General features: G+C 43.0%; 1 protein-coding gene across 1 annotated transcript in view; it reads left to right on the forward strand.

The window, feature by feature from the left end:
* Nucleotides 1-16345, forward strand: part of plxnb2b (plexin b2b) — a 115205-nt gene that overhangs the window by 58073 nt on the left and 40787 nt on the right. The window lies entirely within an intron of this gene.

A 16345-nucleotide genomic window follows, 5' to 3' on the forward strand; every position in this document is an offset into this window, starting at 1 on the left:
GACTCCATTTGGCCACAGCTAATTCTGCAATGCACTCTGGTTGCTTTCCAATGACTGATGGGAGTGATTGTAGAGTACAGTAGACCAACACGGTTGTTAACAGCTAACAGGGGAACATGCAGAGATGAAACGCTACATGCTCTGAAATGCTGTTTCCCTCCGACTCTGCTATAGCACTGCCCCAGGAGACCATTATGTGCTCTCTGAAATGCGTTAAATTCGCACAGGGGAGGAGGGAAAAAGCTTGCCGTGCTGAATGTTAAAAGTTTTTGTGAGAACCTGCGATAGATGTGGAAGTTTCGTGGATTGTTTGCCCCACTGTGGAGGGAAGGAGCTGCTCTTTTGGGGGATGTGTGAGAAGGCTTTGATGTGGTTGTATTTTCAAAGTGGTGGATCATCTGATTCTGTTCTGCTCATGTTATTCATCATGTCGTTAGGGAAATCATTTGTGGATGTTCTCGAATAATTTTAGCTCTAAGCTCCCGATGTCAGATGTTTCTTGCTAGGCTATAGGTTATCTCCCCTGAGGGCCCGTTTAACAATTAGTTACCATGGTGCAAGAGCAACACACACAGGACTCCTCCATTATCACTGAATATCATCCCTTCATCAGAGGGAAACCAGCTTTTGTGGTGTCATTACTACGCTTAAGACAGTCAGCCTCTTCTTTTATCATTCTTTATGGGCACCAGCTGGTGGATCTGACTCGGAAGACTTTACTGTGTTAATCCACACACTGTTGCACGAATGCCACAATAATGAGCTGTGTTGTTTAGCCTTTATCATTGCACAGATAATTTTTCCACTTTAGCGATTATCATCAGCGAGCGAGACAAAGAGATGGAGACACTGACAAGTGAGGCAGCCACCCGTTCAAGCACTCACACGAGAAAATGTATTTAATTAGTTTAAAGATACCAGGGGTGATCATGACATCAGCAACTTGGGAAGTTAAGCGGCGTCTTTACTTTCTTCTGTTATTTGATGAATACTGTGCAAGAACAAAGAACCGCACAATTCCCCCCTCTGACTGTAACATCCTTTTGATTTGGGTCTAATTGGGTGCACGTTAGCCTCTGGTACAACAGATACAACTAATTAGGCTCTTGTGCGTGTAATTAAAACGATGTACCATGGCCAAGCTTCCAGCAGGGTATGTGTTTAACAAAAGCAATTAAGAAATTTATCACCTGGAAAAATCCTTTATCCATTTTTATCTGAACATCGTGCCCATCTCTGTTTGTTTTTGAAGACAAAGGCAAATCTGTCCTTTGCCAGCGTCTTCTGCATCTGAAAGGGACTTGGTGGTGGCATTGGAGCTGTGGAGAATTAGGTTTGATCCTGGGAGGCTGGCACTTATCAGGAGTGTTGTGATACGAAGAGCTCAGTAACCTCCTCAGAGATTCCTCTCCTTTTTCCCTCACTCTCTTTATACTCTCCACTCCTCCCTCCTTCCCTCCCTCACCATTAAGCCCTGTATTAAAGATTCATATGGCACCTACAGTGTATTCAGAATACACTACGCCACTCCCGCTGCTCTCCTTTTCCCCCTTGTTCATTTTGCCCTCTACCTTCTCCCCTCACCCGCTACCCACTCCCCCCCCCCCTCCTCCCCATATCAGTGAATTCCCACTAATAAGGATACTTAGAGTAAATCCTCCCAACTCCTCTTTCCACAGCGGATTAGCGTTCTCACCCTCGGCGAAGAGAACAATCGGCTGAGAGGGGCAAAACAAAAGGCCTCCTTGTTGGTGATGTGCTGTTTTGGATCCTGAAGCTTGTTTTCTGTCTTTTTCACTATCACTGTCTTCTTTCTTTCCTGTGGCTCAGACAGACAGTTACTCAACCTCTCTGTCTTCTTTACCTCTGACGTGGCTCTTTTCTCATAATCTTCAATGTTTTCTCTCTGCCTTGAGCTCTCATTGCTCATTACCAGATATGCCATCCATGCACATATGCCCCACTGACCACTTATGGATTTGTTTTCCATTAACAAATTCCTAAGTCTGTCTAAAGCTAATGCCGTCCTTCAGACCAAACTCAATCTAACAAGTAATAGTAGTCTGAAGCTGGAGCAGATACTAGTTCCCTGAGGGCAAAATATCTCTCCCCATCACTTTCTTCATGCATTCCCTCAATATAAACCAATAGGAAAGACAACAAAGTTCATATAAATGATGGAGTTGATGCAGGCGTTTATCCGTCCTCTGTCTTAACTCACTCTATCACATGTAGAAATGAGGCAGCTCACACTAGCCCCACCGGAGTCTTCTAGCAATTAGGCAAGTGCCAGAAAAACACATTAATCTAGCTATTATATCTAGCCTTGTTAATTTATAGTTGGGTTGGAGAAGCTCACTCATTAATTGGCTGTGTTGGATGACACACAGCGAAATTACATTTGCATAGATCATTTTTAAATTGCCACCCAACATCCAGCTGGGAGCAATGCTGAGAATAAACCCTTTGGTTTTAAGTGTTTGCTTGTTTGATGGCAGTTTAGTGATGAGAGGGAGCAGGCATGGAGAAAAGGTGTCTGAAAGAAGTCGGTGGGAGCTGTAGGGCATTTTAAGCTGCGCTTTGCGGTAGCCATCTCGCCCACGTCTCCATACAAGCGGAGAAATTGGCTGTACTCAGCAGACCAGGACGGAGATAGCTACTGGCGGGGGGCAGAGGGGGTGGCAGTATGGGCACCCAAGCAGGAGGAGAGGGGAGGGCAGAAGGGGAGAGTCAATTCCAAAAGGACTCTTGAGTTTCATTCCAAAAATTGAATCGTCAATTTCCATTCAGCCGACCACTCTGCAGGATTGGAAATGAATGAGTGTCAAGGTGCTGGTTGTCCTGGAAATAGAGGTTAGCCCTGGAGTGAAATTCAACAGCGACAGTGTGGGTGGGCCGGGAGGGAGGAGTGGATAAGTGTTAGAGGAGAAAGAAAGGTGGACTGGAATCAAAAGTGAAATTGAACACAGGGCCTGACCTTGGCATGCTCCGTTTTGTGATGGCCGGGGTGATAATTCCTCTGGCTCGAGCTATGCAGACTGGCAGCTTTGGTGTGACCGAGTCCGGGAGAAGGGACAGCTGTAATTATGAGGAAAAGGCTCAGGAGATAAAGAGACTAAAATGTAGGCTTCACCGCCAGACATTTCACAGTCAAACTTAACGGCTGTCATGGCTGGTGCATGTGAGCGCATGTATGAGAGTGTCCACGTCTTTTTACAGGAGCGCGCTGTGTGCGTCTGTCTTAGCCCCCTGCCAACATAAACCTAGACTTTGATGTATGGCCCCCTCCACCCCACCACATCTGAAGTCTGGATGTGACAGAATGTCAGCGCACTCACCTGACATGAAAGACACAGTGGCACCTTTAGAGACGAGGTGCAGATGCTATCCCTGACACGCCTCAGCTACGCCACACGACCGGCCCCTAATGCCACCCTGCTGCTTATCAGGCCATCTGCAACCTGATTAAAGCAGCTTATTTTTAGGCGGTGGGGGGCTAATTCCCTCTGACCTTTGTGTGCCTCCATTTGATTAGAAATGGTGATCACATGAGGATTGAGCAATTAATCAAAAACTGAATTAAACATAAAATATAACCAGGTGAGGAATGTATGTTCAGGTGTGCGTCGTCTCACCGTGCTGGTACCGCTTGATGGAAGAGGTACAGAGATCCTTTGTATGCTTGTTCTGCATTACAAATCTAAAGTATCAAAAATAAAAGTAGAATGGTCAGTTTCATTGTGTTATATTTATATAGACAGATAATATTACTCGTTCACTTGATAACCCTAACCCTAACCCATTATAATAAGATTTCTTCATGGAAAAAAATGCAGCATAATGTAAAATACTCTGTGAAAATACTCCATTATGAGTAAAAATCTTATTGCGAAAATGATACAAAAGTAAAAGTGTGCAGATTCAATAAGGAAAATGTACTTAAAGTATTAAAAGTCAAAATACTGATATTAGATTGTTATTGTAGCTGGTTTAGGTGAAGCTAATAGTATTTTATAAAAGACTTTTCATTATGCATTCATTATTTTCTCACATAAATGATTAATTGTTTGGTTTGTAAAGGAAAACAGTGCGCAGTGGCCATTACAATTACAGCTTCTTTTGTCCAGCCAACAGTTCGGACATCAAAATTACTAAACATAAATTACTAAACATAAATTTTAATTATTAAGAGAAAAAGCAGCAAATTCTCACATTTGAGAAGTGAAATGTTTTCGAATCCATATAATCATTTTTTTCATGTAATTTTTTCTGGTAATTGCTAACTAAAGCTGTCAGATAAATGTAGTCAGTAGTCATGTACAGTATTTCACTCTGAAATGCAGCTCAGTTGAAGTATAAAGTGGCCTGTAATGGAAAAGCATAGAATTTTGAAGTAGTTGTATTTGAAGTACAGTACTTGAATAAATGTACTAAATTACATTCCATCACTGCTCATCACATGCAACCTCTCGGCATTAAAGATTTTGATACTGAGCCTTGGGAATAATTCCCCTTAGCCAATATGGATGTAGCTTTTAATGTGTGCATGTTTGTGTGTGTGCCTGTGTGAAATGGCTCCTGCCTTTTAAGCATCACTAATACATAGAGTCCATTTTTTGAGGATTACAGGTGGTGGTGGTTGGGGGGGGGTTGAAGAGGCTCTACGTGCTGCTCATTCCAATAGGCATCCATCAACAATCACTGCAGCTCCAGCTCCTTCTAGCAGCCTCTTGGGGAAAAGAGCAATCATGGCAGGGAAAGGTTGTAGTCTGGACTGGTCTCTTAGACTTTGGACTTTTTTATTTCTCAACACTGCTCTTTCTGGCCAGAGTGTGTGTACCTGTGTGTCTGTGCGTGTCAGCATGACATTGATGGAATGAATGCAAGGGTCCATCTAGTAGTGTTGAAATAAGTAGTTGATTGACAGAACAGTTGGCAACGATTGGGTATGTTTTCTTCAAAAATTAATGAAATGAAAAACATTCTCAGGGCCCAGTCTCTCAAATGTGTGAGCACACTCCTTTTCTCTGTAATATATCATGTCATCTTGTGAAGTTTTGGGCTGTTGGCTGAATAAAACAAGCAATTTGAAGACATTAGCTTGGGCTCTGGAAAATTGTGATGACCATTTTTTCACTATTATTCACATTTCACCAAGCAAACAATTAATTGATGAATCTAGAAAATAGCAAGTATCAAAATAATCATCATATGCAGAAGTTGAGGATGTGAAGAGCAACATACAGTACATACTGTACAGTATGCAGGCATTCTGCATTCTCACTATCATTGTTTCCCAGAGCAAAAAGTGTCCAGATGTCCTCAGATTGCTAATGTTCTCACATTGCATGGACTGTTGATCAAACAAAACCAGCAGAGACAAATGGCAAATTCTCACATCCGAGAGGCTGGAACCAGCAAATGTCTGGCCTGTTTTGCTTGATGCATGACTTAATCCAGAATTATGGGCCAAAATCACAAACACAGTCCATCCAGTATATTACACCCTCTATTCTCAGATCCATGATTCAGTTATGGAAAAGTCCCCCTTCCCCTAAAAAAAAAAAAAAAAAACCCCCCCCACAACCTTTTAACAGGAAAAAAAAAAAAGAAAAATCTCAATTTTCTGTCTAACCAATGAACTGCCTAAAGGTTTTGCGCTATACCCACACACGTTTCTCTTCCCTTTCAGAGTCACATACAAAATAACACATTCGCTCTCTCACACTTGCACACGCACTACCTGTCAGACAGTAGCAGGGACACGGCGAGGGAGTGGGGGGAGGCTGGCAGTCTGAGTGGCAGCACCGCTGATCATCTCTACGATTTCAAACTTAATTAACCTGGGCGACGCGCCACACGTCCTCCGGCCCGTCAACGGTGAGTGCCGGTTCACAATCTCCTCTGAGATCTGCGGTGATGACAGGAGGAGAAAGATGATGAAAGGGGCGAGACAAGACAGATGGGAACTTGTACCACCAGCATCACATAACGTAATCCCCTATTTAAGGATAATTCCAGTTTGTCACAACTTGGGTCTCGTTTTCTTAGTTTTGGCCATGATTTCTATGAGATATGACACTATTGTTCTCACCAGCGTTACTGCTGTGATCTGGGAAGATGGCGACATCACCACAACCGCAGGCGAAAAGCACACAGTTATAAGATCAGACAGGTTCTTAACAGTTACCAAAACAATTTTTATTTTGAGGTAAAACTGAAAGTGGGCACAGAAGTGTTCATAAATAATCCCTCATTGCACGGTATGGTAGGTCAAAGACATTTGGTCTGTAAACTGTAATCTGTGTGTACATCACACCCTTCACCTTTTCTTCGTCCTCTAAGAAAGTTTGACCTCCTTTTAAGGATGTTTAATGCTGCAACTACTGATTCTTTTTCTCATCTTAATTACAACTTTCCAGAGCCCAAGCGGACATCTTTGAATTGTCCAACCAACAGTCAAATACAAAGATATACAATCACAGAGGGGGACAACAAATAGCAAATATTCACATTTTTAGCATTTTTACTTAACGAAAAACAACTAATCGATTATCAAAACAAACTAATCTTTTCAGCTGTAATACTGATGCCACATTCCCATACTTCAACAATTAACCTGCTGAGGGCTATTATTATTATTACTTGTAATGTTAAGATCCCAACTGTAAGACTTAAAACTGGAACCCAAAACAGCCTGTGTGCTTCTTTCTTGCACAAGTTCTTTCAGTGTTTTTCTTAAAGAGCTCATGAATATTTTTTGGCCGCTAACTAACCCTCAGCAGTTAGTAGCAAAACAAACACACAACCAAAAACCTCAGTTGCCCCCTGCTCACTTGTTCCCAACAGGCCTGACTCAGACTGTCTGCCTTTCTGTCCGTCTGAGCTCTGTGAACGCGGAAGTGCAGACTCAACCATCTCGACAGTAGGCGGGGGAGGTTTGTGTACCCACGAGGGCCTGCGCTGTATTCCCACAACCAACATGGAATTTAAAAATACCTCAGCTATGCTATTTCTCATGCAAAGAGGGAGAGAATGGAGACAGAAGATTGATCTGTGACAGCGCTCTCTCTCTCTCTCTGTCACTCTCTATCCTTTGCTTTTCAAGTTGTTTCCTTCTTTGGCTTTTTCTTGCTGCTTGCTGTAACAAAATCCCCTCTCTTTCTTATTCTTTCTTCGTTCTCTCATCCTGTATATTCTTCCTTCTGTCTCCTCCTTCCCATCTTCTCCTCTCCTCAGTCCCCCTGTCTGGCCATCTCATTTAAGCCTCTGACATTTGATGTGAAGTGGCGCAGGCCCAAGAGCTTACAGCCACTGACTCATAAAAACACACATGCGCAAGAAGGACTTGATGTGGAGGGAAAGGTCAGGCCTACTCTCCGAGGGCCTAATCACCCACTCTCATTGAGTGGCTCGCTCACTCAGTCACACTTGATTGAGTGTATGTGTGTGTGTGTGTGTGTGAGAAATGTGATCACGGGTGTGAGTTAGTTGGTGTATGTAGGCGAGTGTGAGAGGGGTGGATTGCGCCTCGAGAGTGGTGATTGGTGTGTGTGAAAGTGTGTTTATCAGAAAATGTGCATTCCTGACTTGTGAACGTACGATTAGCAGATGACCGCTTTGGGTCAGGTGACACACACATACAAATGTGCATGCAAACACACTCACACATGCACAGTCCTCTAGCCTCCGAACATGTGGTGTAATCAGCGGCCTTATCAGGGGAACTGTGGGGCTGTAACAGGCTCATTAACTTCTCCCTGAGCCTTTTTTGAGAGAGGGAATTGGCCATGACGAGTGGGCCACACATGTTTCAACCCCCTCTTAATTCGGACTGTTCTTCACTCAGTTTTTGCAGTTAAGTGATTGCATACGTGTGTGCATGTATGCATGACGTTCCTCTTTACCTCAGACCTCCTCCTCCCTCATGTTTTTGTGCTCATTCCCTCATTAGTGAACCTTCAGTGCCGCCCATCCTAGCTTAGTCTAGAGCAGCCGCTAGCAGAGCAGGGCAGTGGGGATTAAGTATTAAAGAGCCTCACCTGCTCTGGGGCTCCTGTAGCTCAGCGTTCGGCCACTGAGGCCTGATAATGGTGTTTGTTTAGCCATTAGTCAGGCCCTGCTTAGCAGCTCTCTCCCCTCTGGCTGCAGAAACACTGATAGATGATGGATGAAGATTGTAAGGGTCGGCGGATGGAGGGATGAGTGTTGTGGAGTGGTTTCAATAGCATCAAGAACATTTGGTGGAAGTGTGTGACACTAAGAAGTGGTGGAGGTAGTCCAAACAAAAGTGGTTTTTCATTAATATTTGTGTGTGAGAGTGAGGAAGTTAGTGCTCTTGTGTTTGAGTTGAGGTTTTGTGTCAAAGCATGCACACGTTTTATCAGTCTCACCTTCCTGTGATTAGTTCTCGTCGTGCGACTAATTAAAAAGTAGCGCAGCCTATTTCCTTCTGCACGGCCAGTGGAAAGTATTGCTTCTCGCTGAAAGCTATTTAATTTTATGAGGTATTTTTTGCAGCTAATTTAGCCATTACCTTTTAAGCTTCAAACGTGACCTTTTCTCCATATGCTGAGGAGAGCTGGCTAATCTTTTGGCCATTACCTGATAGCTGTTCGTCATTACCAAAGGCTGGAATCTTTCTGGGCCTCTGCCGACGCTTATATTCCCACCATTACAATGCTCAGTCACCATCCGCACTCTGACTCATCTTGACAAGTGACAGGCACCTGCCAGCTTGCACAAAGGAGATATTGAGACTCAGTCAGTAACGTGTGTGCGATTGCCCTCCCTCTGTTCCTGTCTTTCTGTCTCTCGATCATCTCTCATCCCCCCTGCCTTTCCCGAGGTTACTTCTGTCGCTCATCCTGGGCAGAACCAGAGAGATTTCATCTCTTGCAGCTTGTGCTCTATCCATACACTTTCCTACCTGTGTATAACAAAAAGGAAGAGTTCAATATTTTCCGGAAATACACTTATTTGCCTTCTCTCCAAAAGTGCTGAGAAAATCAACATTAATGACATGTCTGTGTGTGTTTTGGTTTAGGGGGAGTTATTTGCTGGAAGTGTTTTTTGGCCCCAACAGGGGAGTGCAGTGATTGTGCGCATCGTCCCAGTGTTTTGCTGTGACTGTGTGTGTGTTCACATACACTTCAGTAACTGGGTTACTTTGGGCTTTCACCTGCAAGCTGATTTATTCAATGTAATGTAAACGAGAAGCCTGGTCTCCATAATCGGGGTAGGGGATTGAAGAAGACCTGATTTCTGACACAGCTGGATATCGCCTGGCGAATGTTGATTCCTTGTAACCAGGTTTCTAATTGGCTTTATACAAGAATGCATGTGCAGGACAAAGACTTCAGACAGGGAAAGTAACAGCAGGTGGATGAAAGGACAGGTAATTAGACAGAGTGATGCATCTCTGTATTTAAAATAATTCCATTCAAAGACAAACTGAAATTGATACTTACAGCAAATATCAGCTAGTGTTACAGTAAGTCTGTTTGCCTGGCTGAACATTTACCTATTTGATTAAATTCAAACACTTAAGAACTGCGAGGAGGATCTGGACAGTGTCCGTCTGTCCCAGTCGCTGTGTCATCAATCTCATATCACTGCAGCTGAATTAAGTAAGAAACCCACGCTACAGCCAAAGATGCTGCATAGAGGCAGATGGATGAACTGTTTAAAAACTGACAACCTCTTATCCAGTTCAGTTTTTAATTTGTGTTGGTGGACTGATTGAACAAATGAAATACAAAGTGTTAAATACTGAGCTGTAGGTGTATTTCCACATTGTCCACATTGGACAGAACCAGGCTTTTTGTGTCTCTCTCCTTCCAGTTCAATTGGGCTAAACACGACTATTTCTATGCTTAACACACAGACATCATCTCACTCATGGAAAGAAAGTAAATAAGTATATTTCCGCAAAGTGATAAACTATTCCTTTAAGACCAAAGCCACTCTAAATATACATTGGTTACATCTCCTGGTCCACTGTTAAAGAATTTTAATGTGAATTCCTATAAGGGCGAGCGAGCAATCAGTCACCATAAGATCAGTATTCCCCTTGAAACCAAACTAAAGCTGGGCACTGAGACTAAACCACATTACAAGATACCTTCATGGCTCATTGGCGTTTATGCTGGTGAAGTGAAATCATTATAACCAATAAGGTGTGTAATGGATTCCTTCCCAGCAGTCAGTCAGCCTGCCTGACTTCTTAATTGTGGCTGCATGTGTGTTGGAACGTGAGTATGTGCTGTATGTAAGTGGAGGGTGGTGTGTGCGTAAGGATCGCCTCAGGGTGCTGTACGGATTAGAGAAGCTGCCCTCTAACCAGAGAAAGCCGCAGTTTAAATCCCTGTTTGAGAGCAAACATCAAACCTGCTGAAGAGCCCCTGAGCAAGACAATGAATTATTACCTGTTCTTAAGAAAGAGCCTGGAGTCTGACAGGAGTGAGAGAACAAAGATAAATCCCTTCAGCCATCAATCAGTGTGTGACCGAGAAATGACTCTCTGAAATGATTAGTCAATAAAATGACAAGTTGGTTGACAGAAAATTAACCAACGATTTTGATAACCAATTTTTTAAATCATTCATCAAGCAAAAATACCAAACATTTCTCAATTCTGGTTTCTTGTATCTGAAGACTTGCAGTTTCTTGGTGTTGTAAATTGAATAACTTTGGGTTTTAAACTGTTTGTCAGACAAAACAAGCAATTTTGCGACCTCATTTTGGCATGATTAATCGATAAATACAAAAAAAACTGAGATGAATTGCTATTTAAAATATGTGGGCAGCATTTTTCATGTGCAGTTACAGTGTTGGATCTCAGATGCATATCTGTGAGTGAGTCGAGTTGATTAGTGAGCTTGTGTATGCATGCATGCCCCTACAACTGTTTGTGTGTATTAGCAACCGTCTGGATGTGGCGGCAATTTCGGAGGAGCTATTGGCTCCTGAAAGTAGCTCTTCTCCGCCAGGCCAGGCCGTTTAATCAGGTTCCCCACATCCGCCAGCTGTGTCCACACAGCAAACAGCCACTCTGTCTCGCTGGAGAGCTGCAACATCCAGCTGGGGGTGGGGGAGGCCAGTTAGCAATGGGAGATTAGGCCAAACTACTCCTGCCCAGACAGAGAGAGGTTGCATTTGTGTGTTTGCTTGAGAGACAAACAGAGATTGAGAGATTACAAGAGACATTGAGGTCAGCTGTTGAGAAAGGTATAAGGCAGAGAGCGCTGTAGTGAGTGTGACTGTGTATCCCTGCACACATGCACATTTAAATGTGACACTTGTGCGTGCGTGTGTGCCTGCGGTTTTGCATTCTTGCTGCTCAAGTGTCCAGCTGGCAGAGGGGAGATAGCAGGAGCCTTGAAAATGGTGATGGAACGGTAAACAGACACACAAACAGCAACATCAGTCCTAATGAGGAAAAGTGCTGTGCCTAAAAGCATGGTGGGGGCGGGTTATACTCACACCCCTGACTCGTGGTCATACATCAAAACAGACAAACATACACAAGAGGGAAGACACATGTAGACACACAAGAGATGCATAAGCACACAGGCGTGAGAATTGGGGCACACACACACACACACACACACTCAAAGTGGGATTCACACACTTCTTGGGTCACGGGCCAACTTTAAAGGTGTTAGCATATTTAGGCCAGAGCAGCTGGATCCCACTGAAATGGACCAGGCCCATCAATCCCCCGCCTGTGCCTGGTGCCCTGAATACAATGGCTGGGCTGGCTGCTTTGGTGAGTGTGGTTCTCCCAGTCAGTCAAATTGAAATAAATGAACTGCCAACCCTGACGGCAGGGTAATTGTTCATATGGAAATTGGATTGCCGTCTTCACACCAGCCCCCCCATTGCAACTCATGAAACAATTTCACTGTAAGGATGGGACAAGAGCGTTTGCATGTCAAAAAAAAAAAAAAAAAAAAAAAAGTGAGATGGGAGACATGCAGAGAAAGAGTTCTTCACACTCTCCCACTTCATGTTTCATCTTTAACAATGCAGCTCGTTCTGCCCATCCTTTCCTTGATGTCGGCGGAAAAATAAAGGATAAGGATCCACCCCTCATTTCCGGCTCCTTCTATGGCTCCTAACCCACGTTGTCATGTTGCCTTGTACACACTTTATCAGACTTTTTCAGCACCCTACACACTGTGAGAGACATGGCAAGATTTGCTTTAGAGCATTAACCCCTCACTCACCTCTTCTCTCCCCCTCGCTGCTTAGCCCGAGGCCTCTGGGGACATGCGAGTAATTTAATAGCAGTTCACTTTTATCAGTGTATAACACTGAAAGCGGCTTCAATGTGAAGACAACCCCCACATCAATGTCAGAGGCTGGCATCTGTCAAAGCCAGCTCTCCGATAAAGAAAGTGCTGAATATGAATGATCGCGGTATGGGGTGATATCCTATTATGTTTTCGGGGTTGGGTGTCTGTTTTTTATTTATTATATCCTTTCCTTTCCATATCTGTTTTAATGAGTGAGTGGGGCACTCACGCTGGCTCTAAACTTGCCAGGTCAGCAGTTGCGGAAGTATTTGTGTGTGTGATCTAATCACTACACACTCACCCCCCCTCTTGTTTTCCCCTCACTCCTTCCTGATCTGTTGCTCCCTCGTGCAGGCATGCTCATGCGCTCCCTCTGTGTCGGTGTGTCATCCTAGAAAAGGGGTTGAGGGTGTTGTGTGGCAAGAGGATTGGTCGAGAAGCATGCTGGGTTTTAGTGCCCCTGTGTCAAAGAAACACAGCGTGGCAGTTTGAAGAGAAGAGTGTCTCTGTGTGGTAGAAGTGGGATTACCTTGTCAGCACTTCAAGCTGCGTCGGTGCACGTATTGGTGCTTGCACATGTATCGCTAAGCCTATGAATCTGTGTGTGTTTGTGTGCACACCTGCTATTTTTCAATTATCTTTCATTTCACTCTGCTGAGAGCTTCTTTTCCTGTCCAGGCATGTCCTAACTCGTAGAGGGAGGGTGAAAGAAATGGCACCATAGCACTTAAAAAAATGACTTTGTGTATATGTGTGTGGTGACTAGCAAGCCAACAAAGAAACACACTCTCATGTGCTGTTGTCAAGCCAGTACTTGTAGAACCTCAGGAGTTTTGTCTCTTGATGATTATTTTCCATCCAAGCAAAGAAATAAACTAGAGGTGGAAATTTCAAATCACTTTTGTGGAGTAAAATCATGCTGATGATAAGCAATCATATCACCATACACACACACACACACACACACACACACACACACACACACAGTGAAACAATAACTGGTCTGCTGTGTTAGGCCAGTCTTAATTTTGCTCCTAGGTTAGTCTAATGCAAGTTTCACAGTTTCTAACTAAGAGGCATGTTTCCATGGTAATAGCCGATGACACCTGCTGACCAGTGGCACAAAATGACAAAAAAAAGAGTTCATTAAATGGTGGTTTGCTAACAATGATGTAGAACAAACAGTAAAAAGGGAAAAGCTTTTAGAGGCCAGAGTAATTTGTTGGAAATATTCAGCATATAGCCACAGTCTATGAAACCAGACCTTGGACTTATCAGTCCTCTGTGTGGCACTAAACTGTAGCATTCAATGTCTAACATTAGATATATTATAAGATAAGAACAAAGCACTAAAAAACGGATCAAAATGAATTGAACTGAAATCAGATAGGCTAATTGATAACCAAGGAGGTAACCTAAATATTCAGTAGCTCTAATGATACTAGGTTAAACTAGAATCAAACAAGTGGAGATTTCTAATTTGAGGTCAGTTCAACAACAACAATCGGGCAATTTTAATTCATCAATTGTGTCTTTCACAGGATCACATCTTTCAGATGTGCCAGCTTCATTAGCACATGATGTGTTTCATTATTATTTATCCCAGGCCATTGGAGGCTTCATTAGCTGCGGGCGGATGCACCACGCAGCCTCTAAATTTAGCAGCTTTTTATTTATTCAGAATAGCCACGTGTTGGATGGTATGCCCAGTTGCCATGTTCTCTCACAGCAGCTTAGAGACATGTTGAGAAAAGAGAGGTGGGCTGGTCTGAGGAGAAATGGGCCTCGTTCCACCTGTGTCACCCCCACCAGACGTCTGCCACTCTTCAGCTCTTTGAAGCCTGTTTAATTCCACCATTCAGGATTAAGCCCATGAAAAAAGGATGAAAAGTGATAGAGCGACAGAAGGAGACATCCTAGGAGAGAACAGGCTCCCTTGAAATATGTTAAGAATTGCACTGACCTACAATGCAGCATCTGAGGAGAATTTTTTTTTTCTGATTGGGGGATGGCTGTAGGATTTGCATGAATAGGAAAATGACTCTTTGAAGCTATGGATGTAAGTGGAACTGGAGTTTTTTTTTTAAAACCTAAATGAGTGCCCCGAGACATTGTCCTTGCATTGTACATTACTGACTGAGAAAGTTGCTTTGTCACAGTGTGCTTGATTGGAAGTCAAAGGAATCAAGTAATTTTCTGTCACAGAAACCATTGGCATAATCCACCTTTTGTGGAGTCTCTTTGTGCGGTCAGTATCATGACTGAGTGAATTGATAGAAATATGGATATTACAGTTTTGAGTGGATGTTACATTCAGAGAGCCAGTCATGCTTCAAATCCAGTCCATATTTACATTCACGCTCAATATTTAGACTGTGTGGTTTTTCTTGTTGTGTACAAAAACGGGGGGAAAAAAACAGCATGCAGCTGTTTGTTTCAGCAGCATGAAACAAACAGCTTTTGCTTCATTTTAGATATTTTGTAGGTTCACAAACCTACTATAGGTTTTATTAGTATGTACAGGGGCTGCTGTTGAAGTTACAAAACACTACATTTCCCTGCAAGCTGTTTCCACAAGCAGAAAGAAATGCACATTAAAGGTCATGTGGAATGCCAGACTACCTGAACCTCTCTAGTCAAAAGTGTTAAGCCATCAACAGACTGTCAAGTTGCAGCTGGTTGTGAGAAAACACAATCCAGCTGTTAGAGTACATAGAGGTTAAGTGTGAATAAGTGAAATGTAATAAAAATGACTACAAACTGAGAAGTACATGTGCATTCTAGCTTTAACGTCGGACAAGTTTTTTGCCACAAGGCAGCCCTTCCCTAAATAAAGGTGTTCATTTAATCCTGTGATCATTTTTTTAGGCAATTTTTCTGTCTCTCTGTGAACATTTTTTGTAGTTTGCCACCACTCCTTTGTCAGTGCGGCTTGACTGTGTTTTGTTAATGTTGCAACATTTTGAGGCTTGAATAGCGTTTTGCAGTTTTCATGATGCGTCTTTGGAAACTCAATCATAAAAGTTAGTTATTGTAGCGCCTCTTAAAGCTGACACATGCCTGTAATTGTCATTTAACTTTGCCTGTGGATCTGGCTACATAATTGAAGTTTTGTTACTTTAAAGCTGAAGTCCTTGTTCATATGAAGTCCCTTATTTTTTGTCCATCCCTATACTGTGCATGTAAACTCAAGATTTTTTTCAGCCTGCTCCTCTTAGTTAAATCGAGTCTAATAAATAGACAAAAACGCTGACTAACCCTCCCTCTTAATTAAAGCCGTAAAAACCAACTGCACACATTTCTGTCCCGAATAAGCACAGGACATGGATTTTATTGCGTCATTTCAATTTTAATTGAAATATTTAAGGCTATGAAAATGAAAAGGGCACGATACATTTACACAGCGAAATTGGTTGGGAGGAGGTGGGGGATTGAGGCAGTAAATGCGTAGAAAAATAAAATCATCAAATCGAGTAGTGGGCACTTAAATGTAAATGGGAGTTGCCAGTGAAATTAACAGGTTCCCCCCTGGGTAAATGTCTAATCAGTGGTCTCCCCACTAAGTCCAGTGAGGGAAGGTAGGTTAACATAATAAAACACAGCTTCTTGGAAGTTTCATCAAGAGTTTCCAATTTGACAAATGTGCCCATGGACTTGAATGGCAGGGGGCGGAATGACAAGAAAGGATGCAAGCTCGAAACCACATGCAAATAGAGACGCACATTTGCTGTGTAGGCAATAGCTGCTTCAAAGCCACCTGCAGTTCCATATTTACCACAGCTTGGGCAAACAGCAGTGAGCAAGGACTCCACAGGCACCTGCTGCTAGCCGGTACACGATGCTGTCTGTATTTTACAGGGATATTGTGTGATCATGTTTCCCGAGACAAAACGGTGTACTTCCTGAGAGCATTGTGCTCGGAGGTGTTGTTCAACTAAAAAAAAAACAAACAAAAAAAAACTAAAGTGCAAATGAAGTTGGAACAGATCCAAGCTTTTTAAATAGGATTTTATTGTGTTATGGTTTGAGATCCAGCTCTCGGCATT

Source organism: Pempheris klunzingeri, chromosome 5 (genome assembly GCF_042242105.1).
Source record: "Pempheris klunzingeri isolate RE-2024b chromosome 5, fPemKlu1.hap1, whole genome shotgun sequence".
Taxonomy (NCBI): Eukaryota; Metazoa; Chordata; class Actinopteri; order Acropomatiformes; family Pempheridae; genus Pempheris; species Pempheris klunzingeri.